This window comes from Ursus americanus, chromosome 9 (genome assembly GCF_024610735.1).
Source record: "Ursus americanus isolate L20-20 chromosome 9, mUrsAme1.1.p, whole genome shotgun sequence".
Lineage (NCBI taxonomy): Eukaryota > Metazoa > Chordata > Mammalia > Carnivora > Ursidae > Ursus > Ursus americanus.
Window position 1 is genome coordinate 24,165,510 of NC_142135.1, and position 19,348 is coordinate 24,184,857.

Genomic DNA, 19,348 nt, shown 5'->3' on the forward strand with positions numbered 1-19,348 from the left:
TCTTGAGTTATGTGTTGAAGGCTCAAAATCCTTGGTAGATTGGCAGAACCTAGCTAACATGTTCTCACGCTTGGTACCAAAGGATAAAGATGGAGTCTGTTCCCTCAAACTTCTTTCCAAAGAAAAAATATTTTTCTCTTTCCAAGAATCACACAAATATGGATTTCTCAAAACTGGGAAGGTGATTCGGATAGTGGGTATTTTTACTTAAAAGCATCTATTATTAATAGATTATTTTATTATAATATTTTATTATTATAAGATTTTATTTATTTATATTTTATTTGATAATATATAAATATATATTTATAAATATATTAAATATAAATTTTATAAAAATATTTATACATATATAAATATATAAATTTTAATAAATTTATTATATTAAATATATTTTATTTATTTATAATATTTATTATAATATTTTATTATAATAATGATTATTAATAGCTGTCAGAATGGAGTTCCACATTAGTTATTTTTATTTATTAGACTAGTAAAAAATTCATAATTCTCCATATTATTTCCTGTACTTTTATCTCAACTATAAAGAAAGATAAAGCTTATTGTAACTAAAGAATGTCTTTCATTTTTTAGTTATTGTATTTAGCAATAGACAATTCAGAAGAACCTGGAAAATATTTGCCAACAATCATTTTTGCATTGTATTCTCAACTTCTTAAATTTGATACACTGCAAATTATGATACATTTTACCAACTTCATCACAGCTGAAAAACTTTTGCAAGACTGAGATTACAATATCCAGTCTTATGTATTAGAAAAATATACCATGGGAAACTATTAGACGTTTACATGAAATTGCTATTGATATTTTAACTTCTGGATAATAAATATGTCTTTTTTTGGATGGATTGTCTAGCTAACTTTATGCAAGAGAAACCCATTATCACTAAAACTCAAAACAGTTCCAATATTATTTTTTCTTAGTTGTACTCCAACATCAGTGAATAATAATGGGTTTCCACTGTCAGTGAAGGCAAACTTCAGGGCATTCACTATGGAATATTTTGAAGATACTTGTCAGTTTCAAGATCTAAGTTGTTTACTAAACTGTATGGAAACACTACCAAATATAAATAGTTTATGGCATGAAAATGCAGAATGTAGATTAAGCTAATACAGACATCTTTATTTTTAATTAAAAGAGAATGCCATAGAAGGAAGATCAAAACACTCAAATCAGATTCTTTGAATTAGAACTGGCTCTGTCACACATGAGCATACTAGTCAGTGGCAAATTATCTAACAATTCTAAGGTTCAGTTCTTATTTACCTAAAAGAAAGGTAATTGTACTATTTACATTATTGGGTTACTGTGAGGAGTTAAGTTGACGTATGTGAAGCATTTAGCATAGATCCTAACATACAGTCATACTTAGTACCATAACTCTGCTGTCATGAAATCTGCAGTTTTCATTGAAAAGTGGACCATAAGTGTCTATTATAGTAACCCAAGTAAGGTATAGCCAGGGTACAGTGAGCCTGGGTCAGTTATCAACTGTATCATGTCACATCCTTAGCTCTAATCTGTATAATAACGTCCTCATGGTGTCTTACTGCTAGAGAAACAAAAGTTTATTCAGACATAAACACAAGAATATAGAAGTCACGACTCCTAGAAGGTGACTTTGCCTATATGAAAACATCAAGATGCATTCTAGATAATGTATTGCATGTTTGAGAGACAGGTAGAGAGAGAGAGAGATCTGTATTTTAGGGCAAAATATTTTTATCGAAACTTTTGATATAGGATCTTTCAACTATGTCTCTTTTTAGTTCTAGGTTTTTATTAATTGTTTTGTACTAAGGTAAATTTATATACAATGAAATGAACAGATCTCAAGAGTACAATTTGACGTGTTTGACAAATACAAAGGCTCCATTTATGAACATATAAATCAAGATATAGAAACTTTCTGTTAGGTCATCACCCCAGAGAGTTATCTCTTATTCCTTTTCAATCAATTCTCCCTACCAGGAAAAAAAAAAAAAAAAAAAAAAAAAACCTCTTTCTACCACCTTTTTACCATCAGAGATTAATTATTTCTCCAGAATCACACAAATAAAACCAAACACTATTTGTGTGTGTGTTTTGGCTTGTTTTATTCTACATAATGTTTTGGAGATTCTTTCATGTTTTTGTGTGTTATATTTTATTACTGATTATTATCCTATCATATATATATATATATATATATATATATATATAAAATTTAATCACTCTTTTGTTGGACATTTATTTTTAGTTTGAGGGTTTTATAAATAGAGATGCCCGCAACATTCTTGTACAAGATTTTTCATGGTTGTAAAGTTTTCATTTATCTTGGACTGAAAGTCCATTTATCTTGGACTGATAAGACACAGAAATGGAAATCCTGTGTCATAGAATAGTTAAATGTTTAACTTTATGGGAAAGTGCCATACACGCATATTTCTAAATTGGTTATGCCATTTTATACCTCCACTACCAACATTTGGTAATGGTTGGTCCTTTTAATTTGACCACTTAAATGCATGTGAAGGGGTTTGTCCTCATGATTTCAATTTGCATTTCCCTGTGAGCTAACAGTGTGAAGTACTTTTTGTGTACCTATTGGTCATTTTTTCTTTTATTTTAAGATGTATTGTTTATTTGAGAGAGACAGAGAGAGCAGGGGGAGGGTCAGAGGGAGAGTATCTCAAGCAGACTCCCTACTGAGCACAGAGCCCAGCTGGGGCTTGATCTCACAATCCTGAGACCACGGCCTGAGCCAAAATCAAGAGTCAGATGCTTAACCGACTAAGCCACCCAGATGCCCCTTACTGGTCATTTCTATGCTCTTTCTATTGAAAAAACAAACAAACAAAAGTTTCTTGCAAAATTCTACTGACTCATCAGTATATTTTTATTTGTATGAATTTAATATATTCTTGATACAAGTCCTTTGTTAGAGGTATGGGTTGTGAATATTTTCACCCAGTTTGTGGCTTATCTTTTCATTTAGTTAGCAGGGTCTCTTTAATCAGAAGACATTTAATTTTGATGAAGATCAAGTTTCTATTTGTTTTTCCTAGAAAGTGCTTTTGAAGTCCACTTTGAGAAACGATTGGTGCAAAGGTTTTTCTCCCATACTTTTGTTCAGAAGTGTTACAGCTTTAGCTTTTACATGTATGTCCATGGCCCATCTCAAACTAATTCTGGTGTATTTCATGGTACAGAAGTTGAGGGTCATATTTTTCCATATATTTATTCGATTTTCCCAGTTTACTTGATGAAAAGATTTTTCTTCTGTATTGAGAAAGATCAATTTATTTTGTGGGTCAAATTTTCATTTATTGATTTATCAATTCTAATGAAATACCATATACTGTTGATTGCTGTGATTTTATACTGACCTTAAAATCAGGTTGCATATGTCCTCAAATTTTGTTTTTCATTTTTAAGACTGTGTTTACTATCATAGACCCCACGAATTTCCATAATGGGGAAATCAACTTTAGAATCTACTTTTTAACTTCTGTTAAAACAACAGTGTCTTAAAAGTTTTATTAATATTGCATTAAAACTACAGAACAATTTGAGAAAAACTGATATATTTTAAAAATTGTAACTTCCAAACTATGATTATGATATAGCTTTCTATTTATTTTGTTTCCTTTATAGTCACTCTGTAATGTCTTAAAATTTTCAGCAAAGAACAAAGTTTTTACTCCAATGCAGTTAATTTTATTTCTAATTTTTTTATGTTTTTATACAATTGTAAATGGCATTTTAAATGTAATGTTCTATGGTTTACACTGTCAATATATTAAAAAATGCAATTTACTTCTGTACAACAAACTTGTACACTACAATGTTGCTAAATTCATGTATTAATTTTTATAGCTTTTTAATATTTTTTTAATATTCTAGATAAGCAATTATGTGCTTTGTAAATACATTTTTACTTCTTCAATTACAGACTTTATGTCTTACACTGATTGAATGATTGTCATTTTTGCATTAACTAGGACTTTGAGGACAAGGCTGAATGGAAATGGAGAGTGGACAGCTTGCTCTGGTCTCAATCTTAGGAGAAATAAAATCAACATTTCACTATTATATATATCTTAGCTAAATGTATGATGATAGCTAAAGAGATTTATCAGATTAAATAAATTCCTTTCAATTCCTGTTTGTTGGGAGTTTTAACCATTAAGCACTGGGTTTCATCATAAATTTTTCTGCATTTCTTGAAATAATGTCCTTGTAACAATGATAAACATTTTCAAATTTAACCAATATTATACTACATGAATAAACTTCATTTAGTTATATTATCTATTTTATAAACTATTAGATTTAATCTGTTAATACTGTGTTAGGGATTTTTATGTCTACATTTATGAGTGTTGCTTGATAGAAATCATGCATGAAACAATTTGGTTTTAAACTTCCTGAGGAAGTTTTTGGTTATAGACTCAATTTCTTCAGTATATATAAGGCTATTCAAATTTCCTCTCTTTTTTTTGCAAGTTTTGTAACTTGCAATTTGTCTAATTCATCTATGTTAAAATTTATAATTTGTGATTTCAAGTAATTTGTCTATTTCATCTGAGTCCTAAAATATTAGCACAAATTAATTAATAATATTTTATTATTTTAATATTCATGTAATCTGTATTGATATCCCTTTTTATTGCTGATGCTTGTTATTTGCTTTTTCTTTTCTTGATCACACTTACAAGGAGTTTACCAATACTATTAATTTTTCAAATAATTAACTTATCTTTTTAATATTTTCTATTTCATCAGTTTCTGTGCTTTTTAAAATTTTTATTCTCTTTAGAGAAAAATAAAACAATATTTTAAAGTATTTTTTGGAATTTATTACCATACATACAATTTATAATTCTTTTCAGCCTTTGTACATTTGAGCTTCCATATAGTATCATTTCTCTTCCACGTGAAGGATGCTGCTTTAGCAGTTCTTCTTGCATAATTCTGCTCACTACTCACCTTTCGTTAGTATGTTTTGTTTTCATCTGTAAAAGCCTATTCGTTTCAATTTTTAAACAATATTGCACTGGATACTGTATTCTGGATTAATTGATTTGTTAGATTCTAGGAGATTAGGAATATCATTCAATTATCTTCCACTTTCTATTGTTTTTGATGGGAATGGAGTTTGTCTTCTATGTGTTTGGGTGTCAGAGAAGCAGATGCCAAGAAGGAACAGACATTTAAGAGAGCCTTTGAGAGAAATATCTATGAAGAATACTGGGAGAGGGAGTGCATCATAGGTGAGAAGAGGCTACAGACTATGATGAACATCTGACCTCTATAAAAGGAAAAAGAATTGGGTAAGAAAAATGTTGCCAGTAGCTTTCTGAGAAAGTCTTGACCAGACTGATCAGCAGTTTCTGAGCAAAGTTTGCCAATTAAAGAAGTCTCACAATAGGCAAGAGTGGCCCAGCACCATTACCCCATCAGTGCCATGGGGGAAGAACCTGAAGGAAGTAAATCCTTAGAGTCAAAGGCATTGCGGATCTAAAAGTATAGTGGCTAGGAGCTGTTAGTCACCCACTCACTGCAGTAGGATCCCTTTATGGAGATCTGAGGGTGTGTTTAAATGGTGGATAGAGCCGAGGCACAATGTGTCCTTACTCTCTGGCTGAATTTAATAATTTTAATTCAACTATGGTATTTAGCAATTTTATTATGTCTAGGTTTTGTTTGTGATTTTCTTTGTTTTTTAAATGTATTATTTGAATTTACTAGTTTTCTGATATCTGTAGGTTGATGCCTTACCACATTTAGTAAGTTCTCAGCATTTATTTTTTCAAAGAGAACACAGGTACCATTCTCTCTTCTTTCTTCTTTTGTAAAGTCAATTACATATATATATGAGAAATGCTTTATATTGTTGCACATGTCATGGAAGCTACCCCCTCTCTCTTTTTAAATTTTTAAATTCAAATTATTTCTCTTGGATCTTCAGATTTGAAAATTTCTATTAGTCTGTCCTCAAATGTATTGATCTTTTCTTCTATTATCTTCAAACTGTTAAGTCCACCTTAAAATAATATCCATTTCAGATACTACAATTTTTTATTTTAAAATTTCCATCCTTTTTAAGTTTCCTCTGCTGAGATTAAAATTTCCAATATGGCAATGCATTCTTCCTATCTTTTCTGTTAAATCTTTGAACATATCTCTACTGACTGTAACATAATTTTGCCTGTTAATTTCAACCTCTAGATCATGTTGGTTCTTCTATTGGCTTTTTTTATCCCGATTGTGGGTTATATTGTTTTGCTTCTTCGTGTGTCTAATAATATTTTTATTGTATGCTGACCACATGGATCATCCATTGTAAGGAGTCAGGATGACTTTTTTTGGCAGGCATCTAATTAATAGAATCACCTGATCCACTAATATAGTTTTATTCTTTGTTAGAGTTTGTCTATTTTGGTTTGGTCTTAATCTTCTGTGTCTGATCAGTTCTAAGGTCCCTAGCACCTTCCAGATTTTATGGAATTTCACCCTGTTCGTGCAGTCAAGTTCTTAGCCAAGGACTCATAGCCAAACCACTCTGCACAGCTTCTTTCTATCCACACCTACCCTCAAATTTTCAGATGCTTTAGTAGCCTCAAATTCTGATCCTTCCCTTCCCAGCTTAAAAAGATTGCTGTACTCTGTCTCAGCTCCAGCTTCCTGTGCATAGTGCAGAAAATGCCCCAGGTAGAAAGTCAGATCAAATGTGAAACTTAGCTTTTTGTGCTCTCTTCTTTAAAAAAAAAAAAAATCTTGTACTGTTTATTATCTAAAAACAAGTGTCTGCTATATTTTTTCTAGTTTCATAGTTGTTTTCTGTGGAATGGCAAGTCTGGTATAAGTTGCTTCATCATGACGGAAAATATCATTTTGCTTCTGTCATTATTGTGGAATGGAAATAGTCTTTTCTTTTAAAGAAGTGAATTAAAATCCTCGGGGAATTTTCCATAAATTTTTATCAATCTGTGGCTCTTAAGTGCTTTACTTCTTCAATTATTTAACTAAAATTGAGAAGAACTTTAAACTCATTAAATTTCATATTTATAGTTTGGCACAATTGTTTTAGTTTATGGTGCATCTTTTTGATACCTGATCCGTTCAGTTGATGTATGAATTTCCATTATAACCTTTAGGTCATATGATTTTTTTATTATTGTTCCTTTTTATCTTTATCCATGTACTGGTAATATGTGAAAATGACAGAGCCAAAGACAAAGTTCAATTGAAAACTCTTCCAAAACACCAGCCCTTTAGGTGATCTATCAATCACCAATCTTTCCAAGCAAATCTTAACCAATTTTGCTATAATTCCTCTAATATGTGCATTATCTATTTAAAAAGGAACACTATAATATGCCTGATCAAATAGTTTAATAAATTCAAAAGACTTTTTAGTTGTCACTTGTCTACAGTTACTAACCTTATACAGCCATCTTAAAAAAAAAATAAAATAAGGGCGTGGTTGCACTTTTATGTCAACTGGATGATGCAATACCATCAACTGATCATTCGTATTTATCTTCTTTCTCTATCGCAACCCAGTTTGTACTGGAAAAGAAGGGTATTGTCTCAAATCACCATATCACCAATATTAGAAATTTTGTAAGCCATAAGAATTATATTTAATAAATGTATTGAATGCCACAAGAATAATGTGATTTTATTCTGTTTTCACTATAGATGAATAATGAATAAGTATAATAATTACTGATTGCCCTATCTCCTGATCCAGATTTTTTCCCTTCTAGTATATAAATGCATCTGTGTGCACATATATACAAGATATGTACACATAGGTATATACATATATATTTACATAAATATATGCATTTACACATGTATGTTTATGTGTATAGCTGTGTATAGTTTTGTGTGTGCATATGTATGTTTCTAATCAATGACTGAAAAAAGTAAATATTTAAATGTTAATCAACTCTGTTTTATGAACCACATAGTAATGTGTTTGGGGTCACAAAATGCATTAAAGCTATTCTGAACCATCTCTTAGTTTGAGGCTACTTCACATATTATTAAATTAATATCAGCATAAGAAATCAAGTTCAATTATATAAATAGTAACCATGAACTTTAATAAATTGTAAAACTGATGTTAAGGATCTTTTAAAATATTACCTGCATCTTTGGTTTTATTTCTGCTTCCATCCTAACATGAAATAATAAAAGCTATCATTTATTAAGGTTTCTCTATATGTATGACCCATTAAAGCCCTGGAAAAATGCCTAGTATCAGTCTATGCCACCCTCCCCTCTAGTCGCTCTTAACAGACTGCTTATTGTTAATTCATTTATATTCTTTTATTGAGTGCCTGATGTAAGCATACCCATGAGCTAATAAATTCTTAGGTACAATGAATAAAGTCAAGTCTCTAGGCTCAAAATGCTGAGAGATTAATAGAGGATAGATAATTATATACAAATACTTGCAATTACAATAAATAGTTGAAGTATTATCAAAGGTTTGGGGTCTGTCTAGAGTACATGTCTCATATGGACCATTGGTATGGATTGAATTGTGTCCCCCCAAATTCATGTTGAAACCCTAACTCTTAATGTGGTGATATTTAGAGATGGAGCCTCTGAGAGGTAATTAGGATTAGATGAGGTCATGAGCATGGTGTTCTCATGATAGGACGAGTGCTCTTTTAAGAAGAGAAGCCAGAGAGCTAGCTCTCTCTCTCCTCTTGCACACATAAAGAAGTCATGTGAACACAGAAGAAGATGGAGGCAGTCTGCAAATCAGGAAGAGAGCCTTCACCAACACCCAACCATGCAGGCACTCTGATCTTGGACTTCCAGTCTCCAGAACTGTGAGAAAATAAATTTCTGTTGTTCAAGTCATCCAGTCTATATTTTGTTATGGCAGCCCTAGCTGCCTAAGACAACCATTAACAAAGTCATATCACAAACATTATTGTTGAAGTTCACATACGGAAACCTGGAGATTTATAAATCCCTTAAATAACCTATCTCTCACCTATAGGTACATCAATTGCAAATTTATTTCTTACACATCTAATTACTTACCAGTCAAGAAAAATATTTCCTAGAATCCAAGACCTATAAAATGCTTAAATAATCCTCTGCTTCTTGTGTCTTTAACATTTATCAAGCCTGTGACTCTTGCTCTCCGCTCTTCCCTGGAGCATTGCTTCTAGGTTTCCACTAATTGATGCCTCACTTCAGTTACGCAGAAACCAGTAGCTTAATTCCAGTACACACTTAGGATGAAGAAAATCTCCTAGTTACTTCTTATGGTTGCACCTGTCCCCTACTTTTATTATTATTATTTTTTAAGAATAAGAGGGGCATTGCTCTCTGAAGTAAAGATTCAGATTATTTCCTCCATCTATTATATTCAGCTCTATAACCAGTACAACATTTCTCCTGTGCTGTATTTGGTCTTCTTATCAATGAAACCACTAAAATTTAGAGGTCACAGTCTCTCTGTTATCAACACTTGGCTATCCAGACAAATTGGTAAAATGCAGAAGAGAGTAGAAAAGCACGGCATATATCACATAGCAAATAGTTCAGCAAGGCACAGTATTCTAAGATAAATAAAAGCAGAAACAACATATTTTTAGTGTCAAAATTTCCTAGAACTTAAATCAAGAGAAGTGGACAATGGAAGATTTTTCTCCCCATCTGAGATAATTAGAGCCTCTGGATTTTGAAGTAGGAACCTAGTCTTTAAAGACCCATAACTACAAATAATCTCTGGGAGAAAAACTAGCCTGTGGGTAGGAGAACATCTGCATACTGCAATTGTAAATGTTATATTGCAGTGGGGCAGTATTTTACTTGGCAGTACAAATTATAAGTAATTGCACTTAGTGAGATGATGAGCTGTCTTGATTTTTTAACACCTACAGTTTGCTGGCCTTCTACATTTTCAACTCCTAGAGTTGATTTTTATTATCTGTGTTATTATTCTATTTTAGATCAATGCCCTTCTTTGGTTATTACATAACATATTATGCCCAAAGACTCCCTAAACATTTTACTGCAATTCTTCCTAACCTATCCTGTTTGGGTCACTATCTTTACACTTGGTTCAATATTTAGTTACATTATTTTCCTACTAATGGTGAAATATGTATTTGTGATAACTTTCCTGTTCTAACATAAAAAGCTGCCTTATCATTAGTAGGATGAAAAACTAATAAGCCTAAACTAATATGTTTTTCCCCCTAAATTAAATAAGGTCATCGGAATCCGAAAAATATATAAATACAAATTATTTCCATACAATTTTTTATTGGTTGATTGAGACATTCAATTTAATTTCTAAGAAAATACAGGGCATCACCATTCACTCAACAAAAATTTATTGTGCCTCAACTATGTGCTAGGCATTATTCTAGTCATTGGAAATACAGGAGTAAACCAAAGAAAACACATGCCTCCATCAACTTTACAACTTTATGAGGAGTGACAAACAATAAACAAAATGCTTATACCTGTCCCATTTTGCTGCAAACACACTGATTTTCTTGTTCATCCTCTACATGTATAGCTCCATAAAAATCTTCAAGTCATTTCTCAAATAATACCCTTGCTAATTAGGCCTTCCCTGATGACCCTATTTAAAATCCCATCCCACTTCCACTAATAGCATTTCCAATTCACTTTCCCTACTTTTTTTCAACACGGTGCTGTTGTAATCTTTCATAACAGTGTTCATGGTCTCTCCCACTTAAAATGTGAGTCCATAAGGGATTTTGTTGTTGTTTTTGTTCATTGCTATAACCTCGGTGCTTTGAATTTGCGTGGTACACAATAGGCACTCACAAATATTTGGTGTATTATTAACAGACCAGGTAGTCCAAAGAAAACTAGATTCAGGCATTCTGGATCAGGAGCTTCAAATGGTTAAAAAAAAAAAAAAAAACTGTCTTTTACTCCTATCTCTAGCTCTAACCCCTCCCTATCCCTAGCTTTGTTAACTCTCATGGGAACTCTCCCCGTATGTATCAAACTTCCTTGAGGCAGAGTCCAGTCTAAATCATCCTTTAGAGATTGAAATCCCACTGAAAAGAGAAGTTCTGTGCATTCTAGCATCTAGTCTCTAAAAGACCCAGAGACCCACTTCAGTGGTAGGGGAGAAGGTGGCAGCCCTGAAAAGAAAAAAAGCAGCTCAGAAAAGCAAAAAGGAACAGACTCGGTTATATCTACAATCTCAGACCTGTTGACTAAGTTAAAAAACAGCTTAGGTGATTTTTATTATTTGCTTCTTTCCAGTAGAAAATAATGCCTAGGTTTGTTCTCTAAACTACAATGGACATTAAGTAGAATTATCAAACCAGAATATGATGTACTTCTTTTTAAAAAAAAATTTTTATTTATTTATTTGAGAGAGAGAGAGAGAGAATGAGAGGGGGAGCGGTAGAGGAACAAGCAGACTCTCTGATGAATGTGGAGCCCAAAGCAGGCTCGATCCCAGAAGCCCAAGATTATGACCTGAGCCAATGTCAGACACTTAACCAACAGAGCCATCCAGGCACCACTGATGTATCTTAACTAAAACGGTTAAAAATTTTAGATAGGGGCACTCACAATGTCATCATTAAAGCCATTCAAAAGTCTTTCATAACAGGGATCAAAATGCTATGATAAGATTTCTGAATTAGAATTCAGAACAACTTACTTCATATTGGGGGAGCCAGTTTCTTTAATTTTAGAATTGAGATTTGACCACAGGAACTGTAAGCCATTTTCTGCTTTGCCAATTATTTATTCTAAATTAGGTATTTCTGGAGTTAAGAAGTTTGGTGTATTTTTGAAAAGGTGCCTACAAATAAGGAATATCTGGGTAGATATGAAAATGGACATATACTAAGTATTAACTAAAGTCTACTAGTTTGTTTTCTACTAGGGGATCTCTGCCAATGAAAATAAGACTACCTTTGTCAGGTTCTTAACAAACTCAAGGAATTTTATTGCTGTGGACACTGTTTCCTTTTTGTTTTTGTATTTAATAAATAAGAACACATTTTAAATATGCATAAGTAATGAACTTAGGTCAATATATAAATTAGATGATCTGTCTCATGTAACCAATGCACTTTAATGTAACAATCTCTCCCTAGTTAAAATTAAAATTAGCCATTATATATACTAAAATGATATATTAAAAACAAATAAGGCCACATAGGTTATTTTACTATCTGATTGTAAGATCACTGACTAAAATCTAGTCAATTATTATTGTTACAGGATTCTGAACAAGTGCACATAAACACTCTCAATGTGCTTCTCTTTTACTAGGCTGTCTGTCCAGTCACTTAATGCCTTGAAGATACCTTGGAACCAGTGCCCACATGGCCTGTTAAATGAGTCATCAAAACAAAGACACGCTGTTTAGCAAAATGTACAGTATTATCCTAATCACTTTCTCTGTTACTGTTATCCGCATACTGCATAAGATTTCTTTAATACTGAACTTCATTTGCCACTCTTAGCTTTATTACTCTTCCTTGCACAATTTGGACTATTTTTCTGCTAACCCACTGCTGATCCTCTATCTGAACTTCTCCCACAGTGTCCCAACTCTTAAAATATAGACATGTTGTAGATTCTCTCATATCATCCTTTAATACCCCATGCCCCAAGCTGAATTTAATTCCACAGGCTGTTGAAATCAAATTTTTGTCTGTTCCACTGGTTTTTAAAATTTTTAACTTAGTAAACTTTTAATACGGAAAGCAATTAAAAAATAAGTTCTGTTATACACAGAAAATTTTCTCAACACATTTGCCATTTTCTTCTATAGCATTACAGACACTGCTAAGCATTTGTTATGCAAGAAGTGAACAACTTCATTTTATAAAAGCAAAGAACATAAGTCTTAGATTTCATAGTTTCACACCTGCTATAGATAATTGTTAGATACCGATACTCAACCTGCTCCAGGGAAGTTTTAAAAAATATGAAATGCTGGCAAAAATAGTGACAGTTCAAAACCAAAAAACAAAAGGTGTGTATGAATATGCACTGTGTATGTATATATATTATATGGCATAAAATATATAATATATATGTTCTTATATAATTAGGTATTATCCTCACTTCAAATTTATCTATTTCTTTTTTTTTTTAAAGATTTATTTATTTACTTTAGAGAAAGAGAGAGAGCACACGGGAGTGTGAGGAGGAGCAGAGGGAGAGAAGCTTCAAGCAGACTCTCCACTGAGCACAGGGCTTGACCTGGGGCTGGATCTCAAGACCCATGAGATCATGACATAAGCCAAAACCAAGAGTCAGAAACTTAACCAACTGAGCCACCCAGGCACCCCAGATTTATCTACTATTTCTTAAAGACACTTAAAATGGAATGAACAGAATTAGAGATGCAAAAGATACAGGTTGATGTCTGAAAAGAAGGAATTGATGAAAGATAAGAAGAAGCAAATACCACCTTATAAACATAATATAAAAGAAAGAGGTGGAGCAGAAATTTCACCTTCATTTGATAACTAGACATAATGTTTAATATATGGAAGAAAAAAGTCATTCTTTGGCAGTATAATATACTGGGTAAATGTGTAGCCTCTGAAAGCAGACTGCAAAGTTCAGACACTAGAATCACCACTTATGGACTTTGTGATTTTGGAAATGTATCACTATCTTCATGTGGAAACTGGGAATATTATCTGTCTCTTACTAGTGTGATGAAGATTCAGTGAGACAATCACTGTAATTGTTTACTTAGCTCAGAATATAGTAAACATCAATAATTTAGGTTATTATTTATAATAAACATTGTATTTGCTATTTAGAAGGTTCCCAAAATTAGGGATAGTACTTTGAGATTATATGCTCCTTAGATTTTTTTTAAGAAAAACAGAATTATTTTTTTAATTCTACACATATATCTGTAATTTTCTAATCCCACTGTGTTTTGTAATATAAAAAACTATTAAATGAGTAAGTTTTCCATCCAGCAGTCTGTTAGCAGTGAAAAGAAATTATAACTGTGACATATAACCATGTAGTCTTCTAATGTTCATTCTTAAACTGAGCTTTCCTAAAGAACTGACTTAATTTAATAATTTAAACCCTGAATTAGAAATTTGTCACCTGATGTATTTTAAACACTTAGAAACAACTAAAACATGCACAATACAGTCAGTAGCAGCAGAGGTAAAACTAATACTCATTAAAAGTATGATAATTAAAATAAAATTATATTTAATATTTTATAGCTCACAAATCTTTTGATAAATCATTTAACAAAAATATCTCTCCTTCTATACACTTTCCAAATTGAGATGCAATAGCAATAATAGTATTCACAAATATAAAATAAACACCTTATTCTAATTACTGATATTCTCTTTAGTTTACAAATAATATGCAGAGATGCTTACAAATTGGTTCAAATATATTATTTGCTACTTGAGGGGTCCTTTTGATTACTGGGGTATATAAAAGAAAGTGCCACATTGTTAATAGCATGCAATTTCACTAAAAAATCTGTAAAATAGAATTATTTCATACATTTTTTTTTCTATTTCCAGAATTTGGTTCTAACATCGGTGAGATTAAATGGCCAATTTAAAACACAAACTATATGAAAATTTGTGACTATCTCACCTCAGAGAATAAATGCCATGGAAAAAATGCTCTTTCCAGTCAAAGTACTGAAAAGAGTAGCCAATTAAAATTCATTGGTGATATAGAAATATATAAGCATTATCATGCTCTCTTATAAGACATTCAAAAGCACTATTTTCAAGCACTGTTTTCCTAATTTCCAATGCAGAAGTCTCAACTTGTTTAAAAAAAATCTAACCCTATTAATGAATGTTCATTTTGTCTGCCTGTACCTGTGGCCCCAATAAGAACGCTTGTAAATTACTATATACTGTGACTTTGAACAGGATGCAAATATAAAAGTGTACAGTTTCTTAATGTGATGGAAAATTAAGAAAACCCTCGGCCGATTCTTTCCCTCTAGAAGGTAATAATATAAATAGATTGGCAAATATTACTTCTTTTCAGTGCTCTGATATCTATAAGCTTGTATCATACTCTGTAAAACACTATAACACACAAACTTTGCCTCCAAACATAAAGGTAGGAAACAAGTTATCCTAATATTACAAAAAGTAATGAGAACAATGTAAAAATCTTATGCATTTCCAAAAATCCCATTTATAGATATTAGTTTTATATTTTACATTCCACTTCATTTTGTTCAAAATGAATTCTGTTGTAATTTGTGTTGGTTTCTCATTCTTATTGTTTGAAATCTTACTTAGCTAAAAGCCAGCACACACACACACACACACACACACACACACACACACTCACAAAATAGCTATGCAAAGAAGTCATGCATAATTTGAAAAGGGTCGTCATATTTATATTCATGAATCTTAATTCAGAAAGCTGTCAAAGTGAAACTATTTAAGAAAATGGAAGACAACATATTTTTTTCTATTAGGGAACTTAATCTACACGGATGTAAAGGAAGGAATCTGGGGTAGTCATATTTCTATTAAGTGATGTTGATATATATGGTATAAGTGAACACTATCTGAAAAATTTTATTTGAATATGTTCACTTACTTTAGTGGTTGTTTTTAGGAGATTGGAAAATCAAGGTCTATCAGCTGCACCCAATCCCATATTTGTGATAGTTTGATTATACTGGGTTCATATACAGTTGATTTTTAAAAATATATAATAATAATCTCTACTATTTCTTATTGCTTCATGGTTAGCCTCAGTCACATATTAACTATATGCATGGCCTTTACATAAACGAGCTGAATAAATTTAAAATAAATCCTTCCAGAACTTAATATAGGTAAGAGTTTATGCATTAGTATTTTCTTTTACCATGTACTTTAGGTAACTATTAATTTTTTAATTCAGTTTTCCCATTAGTAGATAGGCTACATTCTCATAAACATCAGCTTCTTCAGCCCACATCTATCTTGAATCCCTTCCTACTAGTTATAAGGAAAAAGTGTCCTCTGCTCCCCAGCTGACTTTCTTTTCATACTATTAAACTGTCCTTGTAGCCTGTGCTCTCTCTCTTCTACAGGGCTTTCTCTCTTCATGGTTGCACTTTCTTCTCACATATTAACTTTCTTACTTCATTGACTGTTTTCAGAATATAAACATAATTATATGTCTACCATCTTATAGAACTCCTTAGGCTCTGGATTTCACTTTATTTCTACTTTTTTTCTCTCCTTACTTGACAGCTAATCTTTAAAAAATATACCCTAATTTCTATAAAAATGCATGTGTATTATTTTTAAAAAACTCAGAAAAGCTTAAAGAAGAAAACAATACTCATAGCTCTACTAAGAATGGTCATTCTTCATTTACATGAAAAAATCATATATCACTGCCTATGTGCATAAATAAATATTTTCATAGAAATGGAACCATACCACACATATTGTTTGAAATAGTTAACACATCATAGAACATCAAGTATTATTTGACAACAGCAGAAATTTTCTACTGTATACACTGTAATATGGGTTCCATCAGCAACATGCCAGTGAAACTAATTCTACGTCACCACTGCTTATTAAATTTCCCAGTTGAAGGGCCACTTTGAATAATTCCTCTCAGGGGCTAGTGTTGATCACTCACTCTCTCGGGGTTCCTCTTTGCCACTGCACCATCTCTCTCTTCTGGATTCTGTACACCTCCTTGGATATTCTGTACCCTCCCTGCATACCCAGATGATCCCATTCACAATTGGTTCCAGTTACCATTGGAGATGATTACTTCCAGAATGGTTCTCTGAGTCAGCCTCCCTGGATCACCAATCATCTCATCTTGTGTGTGTGTACATGTCTAACAAACCAAGCAACTGAGATTCAGTCTAACAAAAACCAGATTTATCATTTTACTCATAAAAATGCCTTCCTGGGAGGGTCAGGCCAAGCTGCTGGGTGCCACTTCCAACTCAATTCACTCCCATCTCACTACAGGGTATTTGGATTAGTTTCTGTTTCATAAATATATACATATTCTCTCCACTCACTGTGTTGTTTAGTACAGGTCAGCAACCATATTGCACTGGGGTCATCGTAAAATGTACACAAGTACTCTACTTACCTCTTGCCTTTTCACATCCGCATCCATTCTAGGTACCTCTGCCATTTCCTAAAAGGCAAATTAAATCACTAAATTAAATAAATGTAAATAAACTGTCCTGCTTAAACTCTTTAAGGATTCAGCTAACCATCCCTTGCAAAACTGCAGAATCTTTATGTCTTCCTGCACTTATCTTCATTTTTCTCCTGCCCCATTTCAGTCTACTTTCTTTCCAATAAAACCTGCTCTTTAGCTGCTCTTGATTATACTCAGTTACCTCATAAAACCTTACATATTCTGTTCCTTCTGCCTGGAATACCCTTCCCCTCTTGTTTACCCAGTGACTTTCAAGTATTCAAGCTTCATCTGAAATCTTCCCAGGACTTACCAAAAAAAGGAAGTTTATTTTTTATTTCCCAAATTTCCATGTATAAATATTTAAATATTTATATATATATTTGTAAATCATAGACATATATACATCATTGCAATATATACCATCGATACCTATATCATCTCTATGTATCCATACACATTATAATATATTAAGATTGATTCCATTTATCCCCTCTAACTCCATGATTTGCTTCTCTTTGAGTTCTCCTTGAACACCAAATATTTGTCATTTCCATTTTTGGCATGTAGATAAACTACTAATGGTGACTAGTATTTATTGAGGAATAATTCTTTGTATGTACTGTATGGTGACTAACATAACATAATAAAAATTATTATTAATAATAATAATTCTTTGTATGTATTAAAATATATTCTTATAAGATATTTAAGAGTTAGGAGACCTATGATTTAGAAGTCTCACCCTCTACAAAGAAATTAACTCGTACAAGAGTATAAATGGCTAGTAAGTGGCAAATACAGAATTTGAATCCTAGCATTCCAATTCTATTTTTAAAGATTTTATTTATTTATTTATTTTTTGAGAAAGAGAGCAAGTGAGTGAGAGAGCATAAGCAGGGGGAGGGGCAGAGGGAGAAAGAAAGAGAAGTAGACTCCCAGCAAAGCAGGGAGCCCAAGGTGGGGTTTGACCCCAGGATTCCAAAATCAGGAACTGAGCTGAAGGCAGACACTTAACCGACTGAGCCACCCAGGTGCCCCTCTAGAGCCACTTTTTTAACACTCAATATGTATTTGTGTAATGAACAAACGAGTGAATAAGAACATAAGTTTTACACAAATGCATAAAATCAAAAAAAAATAAATAAAACAACCAGAGAAGATTATTTACAATGTCATTAAAACAGAGGGAAATAAACTAATGGTTTGATTCCCTTCAATTCATATTTTCATGGATTTTGTTTTGTTTTGTTTGTCTCATCTAGGGCTATTCAATGAGTAGTGATTTACTATTTGCTATGTGATTCCCTACTTCTCTAATAAAGGTAGTTTTATAATTTCCTAAATCCCTAACTGAAATCAGTGTACTTTGTGCAATTTTCATCTAAGAACACAAAAGAGAAATCTGAGAGTAGAAAGGCAATAAGGGTCTTATGTGGCATTAGCCATGCCTGTCTCTTGCCAGAACATTCTGCATTTCAAACAATCAATGTAAGTGGAGCTCCTCAATGGGTCTAAACAGGGTAAGAATATGATCCTAATATTTCCAGCCTGAATTATTATCTGTTTTGATGCAGATTTCTAACACCAAATTAAAAAAAAGAGTGGACAAAATAGAGCAGCAATAAATGCACACAAGCCTGGAGGAATTATCATTTCAGCTACCATACATAAATGAATTTTTTCCCTAAATAAAGCAGAGCACATCTCCTTCAGTACTAGAGCAAAGCCCAGAGTGAGTAATCATATTTTTACACTAAAGATGTGGTATGGGACAAATGACAGAATCTTCATAATTGACACCTATTGATCTTTTTCCAAAATCTAGCCACCATAATTTCATAAGTAGCAAAAGAAACAATATTATCTAGTATTGCATTGACAATGTCGTGTTGATGCAAACAGAATTTAGAAAAAGCCGAAAGTATCATCTCTCTTCAGGTGAAGTGTATCACGCCATCATGATGTCTTATGCTTATCACCTACAGCTGAAAGAAATGTTTTTTTCTAGAAGAAAAGTTTGTCATGCCCTGAGGTAGGTAATTTCCTCTTGGAAAAAGAAAGGGATAGAGAAAAGAATATGAAAAAGAGAATATTTCAAACTTTAAGCAGCAATGGCCTGAATATCATATTGAATGTTCCAAAC

At 32.3% G+C, this 19,348-nt stretch overlaps 1 long non-coding RNA gene across 2 annotated transcripts in view; it reads right to left on the reverse strand.

Moving 5' to 3' along the window:
* Positions 1 to 19,348, reverse strand: part of LOC123797779 (uncharacterized) — a 504,316-nt gene that overhangs the window by 214,805 nt on the left and 270,163 nt on the right. For both annotated transcript variants that reach the window (XR_015725747.1, XR_006781059.2), the window contains exon 4: positions 17,149 to 17,196. This is a non-coding gene — a long non-coding RNA (uncharacterized LOC123797779). The remainder of the gene's footprint in view (positions 1 to 17,148; positions 17,197 to 19,348) is intronic.